This window comes from Hyaena hyaena, unplaced genomic scaffold, assembly GCF_003009895.1.
Source record: "Hyaena hyaena isolate Hyena2069 unplaced genomic scaffold, ASM300989v1 scaffold_218, whole genome shotgun sequence".
Taxonomy (NCBI): Eukaryota; Metazoa; Chordata; class Mammalia; order Carnivora; family Hyaenidae; genus Hyaena; species Hyaena hyaena.
In genome coordinates, this window is record NW_024080851.1 from 2,046,534 (window position 1) to 2,053,725 (window position 7,192).

General features: G+C 45.3%; 1 protein-coding gene and 1 pseudogene across 2 annotated transcripts in view; one reads left to right on the top strand and one right to left on the bottom strand.

The window, feature by feature from the left end:
* OGDH (oxoglutarate dehydrogenase) overlaps window positions 1–7,192 on the bottom strand; it is a 64,960-nt gene that overhangs the window by 49,479 nt on the left and 8,289 nt on the right. The window lies entirely within an intron of this gene.
* On the top strand, window positions 6,379–6,503 carry LOC120238934 (annotated as a pseudogene).

Genomic DNA, 7,192 nt, shown 5'->3' on the forward strand with positions numbered 1-7,192 from the left:
GACAGATCAGCAAGAGGGAAGAGCGGTGGTGGGGTGCCCAGGCGGCTGTCAGTGGAGCGTGCGACTCTTGACCTTGGGGCTGTGAATTCAAGCCCCACACTGAGTGCAGACGTTAATTTAAAAAAAAAAAAAAAGGAGGGGCGCCTGGGTGGCTTAGTCGGTTAAGCGTCCGACTTTCGCTTAGGTCATGATCTCGCGCTTCGTGGGTTCGAGCCCCGCGTTGGGCTCTGTGCTGACTGCCAGCTCAGAGCCTGAAGCATGCTTCAGATTCTGTGTTTCCCTCTCTCTCTGACCCTCCCCTGCTCGCGCTGTCTCTCTCTCTCTCCTAAAAATAAATCAAACATTAAAAAAAAAAAAAAAGGAAAAAACAGAACACACGCTCTGAAAATCAGCTAAACAACAAATGAAAACTTGCCCCTTGAAAATTAAACATGGACAGAGCGGTGGTGGGGGGCTCAGTTGGTTAAGTGTCCGACTCTTGATCTTAGCTCAGATCATGATCTCAGGGTTTGTGGGATTGAGCCCTGTGCTGGGGTCTGTACCGAAAGTGTGGAGCCTACTTGGAATTTTCTCTCTTCTCTCTCCTCTCACTCCTCCCCTTCCCCCCTCTGCTGCCCCTCCCCTGCTTAAGCACTCTCTCTGTAAAATAATTAAAAAAATTTAAAGATGGACAGGCCACGTATTTTGAATGTGGCCCCAGAATGCAATCGTAGCCCATGTTTTGTTTTCATTCAAGTCACACGATCCGCATTTGGCGGGCGGTCTCCCAGCCCCTCGCCACATGCTCTTGCACGCTCTTCCATGAATGCGTCAAGGCAGACCAGCACCTCCACACATGGCAACAGCAGAAAGCACACCTGCTGCTCTGGACGCCAGTCATTTTTTTCTTATTTGGGTCCAGAGGAAAGTGCTCGTGTTTCCCCTCCGGTGTCCCTGTCCCCTGGACCTCCTGAACCATGCCCCGGTCTCTGAGTTGGGCTCTCCTCCAAGAACACAGCAGTCTCACCTCCATGCGCTGTCATCACTTGGCTGTCGTGGTGCCCAATTATACAGGGACCACACCGACAACTTCAAAACCGCTCGTTTCTTCTGTTCCGCCAAAAGCGGTCCTTCCAATCCCATGTGCAAATAAACGTGTTCTCTAGCTGTCTGCAGTCACGGAGTCTGATGCATGCTTAGTCCTGCCCAGCAGAATAAGCAGGACAGATAGCAACCGTCAAACTTCCCTCAAGATGACTCATTACGCAGACTGTCTCTCAGCATGTGGCTCAGGATCCCTGACCTCCACCCAAGGGTGACCAGGAGCAGCTGTTCTCTGTCCATGATCTGAAGGACCCAGAGCAACCCCTGGGGTTACATTCAGATTTTGGAAGAACCAGATTCTGTCCTTCCAATTCCAAAGTCAACTGTAAGAACAGAACAGCGCATCCTTTGCTAGAGGTATTCAACTGTACAAACACTCCCGTGAAACCTTTGGGTTGTCCCAAAAGTCCAAGTGTTCTGACTTTGCTTTAGATGACTATTTCTATTTGACAAGGTGCCAAAATATTAAATGGGGAAAAAGCAGTCTTTTCAACAGACGGTGCTGGGATAAGTGGAGTTCCACAAATAAAAGAATAAAATTGGAGCTCTATCTCACACCATATTCAAAATCAACTCAAAATGGATCGAAGACCTAAATGGAAGAGCTAAAAATCCGTAAGACCCTTAGAAGTTTTGTAATTTCCAAGTTAAAATGGAGTAAATCTTTGTGGCCTTGAGTCAGGTAATGGATTATCAGTTAGGATACCAAAAGTACAAACAAATGGAAAAATAGATAAACTGGACCTCATCAAAACCAAAACCATTGTTCATCATCACAGGACACGAACAAGAAAGAGAAAACAAAAACAGAATAGGAAAACATATTTACAAATCACATGGTTACATACAGAATACATGGGAAAAACCCCCTTTTTATCTTAATGTTTATTTTTGAGAGAGAGAGAGAGAGAGAGACAGAGAGAGAGAATGAGAGTGTAGGAGGGGCAGAGAGAGGGAGACACAGAATCTGAAGCAGGTTCCAGTTCCCAGCAATCAGCACAGAGCCCAACAGGAGGCTCAAACCCACAAAAACTGTGAGCTCATGACCTGAGCCCAAGTCAGACGGTTAACCAACTAAGCCACCCAGGCAACCCCTAAAAACTCCTCTTATAATTCAGCAGTAAAGGGAAATATAACTAAATCAAAAATCTAACAAAGGATATGAACGATTTTCCAAAGAAGATATACAAATAGCCAATAAGCACATTAAAAAATTGTTCAAAATCATTATCCATTAGGACACTTCACATCAAAACCGTAGCGACCACTTCACGCCGAGACTAGGTACGATCAGAGAGAAAGTCAGTGTCAAAGATGTGGAAAACCAGAGCCCTTTGCACCGCTGGTGGGAACATTAGCTGGTGCAGCCTCCGTGACAAATAGTTTGGTGGGTCCTCAAAAAGTCAAACATGGAGTCACCACATGACTCAGCAATTCCACTGCTGGATGCACACCCGAGAGAAATGAAAACACATGTGTGCACAGACGCTTGTATGAGAATGTTCACAGTGCGTTATGCATCCTGGCCCCAAAATGTAATAGTTGGCAATGAAAAGGAAGGAAATAGTGATACGTGCCGGAACAAAGACAAACCTCGAGAATGTTCAGAAAATCATCCACATGGGCACTGGGTATTGTATGGAAACCAATTTGACAATAACTTACATTAAAAAGTTAAAAAAGAAAAAGAAATAAAAGCTCCTATGTTACCACGGCGGGGGGGAGGGGGGAGGATCATCCACAAAAAAACAACATGCTGTGAGATTTCACTCACATAAAATATTCAGAAAGCCCACAGGTAGATGCCTAGGGCTGGGGCCGAGCAGACACAACTCTGCTGATGGGTGTGGAGAGTTTTAGTTGGGGGGGGGGGGGCGGGGGGATGCCCCACGACTAGATTCTGCTGATGTTTACACACCTTCTAACACACTGGAGAACATCCCATTGTAAGACTTACATGGGTAGGGGCGCCTGGGTGGCTCAGTAAGGCGTCTGACTCGGCTCAGGTCATGGTCTCACGGTTCGTGGGTTTGAGCCCCGAGTCAGGCTCTGTGCTGACAGCCAGCTCGGAGCCTGGAGCCTCCTTCAGATTCTGTGCCTCCCTCTCTCTCTGATCCTCCCCTGCTCACGCTGTCTCTCTCAGAAATAAATAAAAACATTAAAAAAAAAAAACTTACATGGGTGAACTGTATGGTATGTGAATTGTGTCAAAAGTTGTTTGAAAAAGAACTATGTCTAAGAAAAACTAAAAGTGAATCTATCAATATCAATAAAGCACACAAAGTGACAGTACTTCCAACCCATTCATTTCAAAGTGCAGGTATAACACCTGCACACTTGAAAAAACAACATTTAAGATAAACACAAACCAAAGCAAATTTTGTTTTTAAGGGTTCAATATCCTGCCCCTAAGAAACTATGTGCTGATGTGAAACAGGACTTTATCTGCAAGGACCTTCCCCAGCTGGGCAAACACCTTCCCCAAGGCTACCTCCCCATACACAGGATGGGGAGATAAACTGACTCCTGATGCCTATCAAGGTCATGTCGGCTGGGCAAAGGTGCAATTAGAGAGCAAGGTCTAGCAGGAAGAGCCAGGGCAGCTCCTCAGGAAATGAGTCTGAGGAAGGGAACACGCGATCATGAAGTGATTGCTACCTGTGTGGGTTACCGGACAGCCGTTTGAAAAGCACAACAACTTATCTTGAAAACATTCCCCGTTCTCTTTTCCTGTGATGGTTTTGGATGCAGTAGGATTTGGGTAACAAATCAAGAAGACAGGGCGCACTACGCGCCTGCAGCTGGCAGTCCCATGGCTGTCATTACCGCATTTCCCATAGCCGTACAAAGCCATGGACAGAAAGCAAGGATGTCAACTGCCTCCTTACTGGCTGAGAATCTCAAAGAGCTCAATGTCTTCCACTTGGGACGTCTCATCCAACACGAACAGAAGGAGGTAGTAGGGATCACTTTTTTTTTTTTTTAATTTTTAACGTTTAACATTTATTTATTATTGAGAAACACAGAGAGAGAGAGAGAGAACATGAGCAGGGGAGGGGCAGAGAGAGGGGGAGACACAGAATCCGAAGCAGGTTCCAGGCTCTGAGCTGTCAGCATAGAGCCCGACACAGGGCTTGAACCCACAGACTGTGAGATCATGACCTGAGCTGAAGTCGGACACTTATCCAACTGAGCCACCCAGGCACCCCATGAGGATCGCTTTTAAGTGCAGGACTCTTGTCGGTACCAGGCAGAAACTATGGCCAGCACACAGGGCTCACAGGCAAAGTACCACGTTGCTGTCTGAGCCTCAAGCATGTCACGGGCTGTGTGTTCAGGCTCCTCTGCCATCAAGTGTGCTCCCTGGCATCACTTTTTGTGATTATAATGCAAACATGAAAACACTTTTGCATGCTTTAAAAGTGTTCTATGGCTAAAGAATTACAACTTGCCAGCAAGAAAAAGACCAACTCATCTCTCTTAAAAACCTGAAGTTCTCAAGGTGCACCTATCCCCAAATTACTGTGGAGTGGGCAGCTGACCGGATTACTGGGAGTGGCTTCAATCTCTGAGGTCAGGACTCCCACCAGGTTTCAGGGCTTCCTCTCCCAGACCGCCACTGCACAGTGGTCTGGGGCGTGCGGCGAAGCAGGCACTCTTCAATGACCAGAGTATAAATGATTAAGTATTGGGGCGCCTGGATGGCACAGTCAGTTGGGCGTCCGACTTCAGCTCAGGTAATGATCTCACAGTTGGTGGGTTCGAGCCCTGTATCGGGCTCTGTGCTGACAGCTAGCTCAGAGCCTGGAGCCTGCTTCGGATTCTGTGTCTCTCTCTCTCTCTGCCCCTCCCTGCTCGTGCTGTGTGTATTGCGCTCTCTCTCTCTCAAAAAGAAATACATGTTAAAAAAAATTTTTGTAAATGATTAAGTATTTATTAAAGCAAGGCTATTTGTGAATCTTTATTAAACATTTTGTTATATTTATTTATTTTTGAGACAGAGAAAGACAGATCTTGAGGCAGGGAGGGGCAGAGAGAGAGGGAGACACAGAATCCAAAGCAGGCTCCAGGCTCTAAGCTGGCTGTCAGCCCAGAGCCTGATGCAGGACTCAAACCCGTCAACCGTGAGATCATGACCTGAACTGAAGCTGGACACTTACCGGACTGAGCCACTCAGACGTCCCTTTATTAAACATTTTAAAAGCACATAAAAGACTTGTTTCTCACTAAATGCAGCTAAAGAAATAAAACATTACATTTAAACCGAACAAAACAGAAAACTGTCTGAAAGTGGAAAGGGATCTGGTGGCTCGAAAAGATACAGCATCAAGTCCTCAACTTTCTTTCTGCTTCACGTATCCCAGACTACGTACTGACAAAGCTGGCAACCCAGAAATGCCAAGCGATGTGAACAGAAGCCCCTGCTCTCTCTGGTCAAAGGACAGACATTTCTAGACAATAAATGCTCTATTGCAGCCTACAGCTAACCCCACAGAAAACACTGTGGCCCACCACTACCCCAACTGGTGAAGAGAAGATCCAGGGCTTCCATCTCCACCGGGTGACCCCCACCAGGTCCATGGAGGCCCGGAGGAGGCCTGCACTCCACTTGTGCCTGCAGTGACAAGGCGGCACCCCTCCCTTCCCACGCAGGGCTGAATCACAAAGGCCTACTGGGGAACATTCACCCACACAGCAATAACAAGGAGTCCCTCCCTGCAGATACCACAGAGGCTGGGTGGGGAGCCTGGATACACCCCTGCCCAGTAGTAACCAGGCAGCACCCACTGACAACCAGCAGTGTCAGCAGAAGCCTGTGTTCAGACATTTAAGATCCAGAGTCTCACATACAGAACACCCAAAATGTCCAAAAATTAACCAAAGATCAAAAAGCAAGGTGATCAACCAAAACAAAAAAGGACAATCTATAGACACCAAGAAGACAGACATGTCAAAATTATCTGGCAAAGAGTTTAAAGGAGCCCAGCCTCAATGTACTTCCTTATGCAACTATGAACAAGCTTGAAAACAAGTAAAAAATAAAAATTAAAAGCCTCAATAAAGAAAGAGAAGACATAAAGAAGAATCAAATGGAAATTCAGAACTGAAGAATAACCAAATTTTAAAAATCTGATGGGTTAAATTGCAGAATGAAAGGGACAGAGGACACTCAGAGAACGTGAAGATAAAACACAAAAAGTACTCAAGCTGAACAACAGGAAATATAGGCTGAAAAAAAGATCAACAGCATCTCAGTGACATGTAGGACTGTAACACAAGATTTAGGATGTGTGAAGTTTTGTGCAGTGGCAGTGCCGTAGCCAATGAGGTTTATCCGAGGCGTGATTATTGCTAATTAATGATAATTGTGAATACCATATTAATGATGACATGACAATGTCACTAGAATCTCAAGAGAAAAAAAAGGGAGGGGTGGAAAAAGTATTGAAAGAAATAATGGTAAAAATTTCTCAAATTTGGCAAAAGACAACCACCTACAGATATGAGAAGCTTGGTGAATCCCAGAAAGAATAAACCCAAAGAAATCGACTGCAAGACACATTGTAATCAAAGTTGATTAAAAAAAATTTTTTAATGTTTATTCTTGGGGGGGAGGGGCAGAGAGAAGGGAGACAATCTGAAGCAGGTTCCGAGCCCTGAGCTGTCATCACAGAGCCTGACGTGAGGCTCGAATTTACGAGCTGTCAGATCACGATGTGAGCGAAACTCAGGTGCTTAACTGACTGAGCCACCCAAGTGCCCCCATAATCAAACTTGAAAACTACAATTTGAACAGTGTATTTCTCACCAGAAACTATGGAGGCCAAGAGAATGTGGGACACCACTTTTCAAGTGCTGAAGGAAAATCACTGTTAGCCCAGAATTCTATGTCCAGTAAGAATATTATTCAGGAATGAAAGGGGAATCAAGACATTCTCAGATGAAGAAAGACTAAGATACCACTAGCAGACCTACCTAAGTGAATGGCTAAATGAAATTCTCTGAACAGAAATGAAATGATAAAATAAGGAATCCTCCTTCAGTGAGGCTATCTAATATCTACAGTAGTTAAGTCTTCATACCTGCTTTTTTTTTTTTTTTTTTTTTT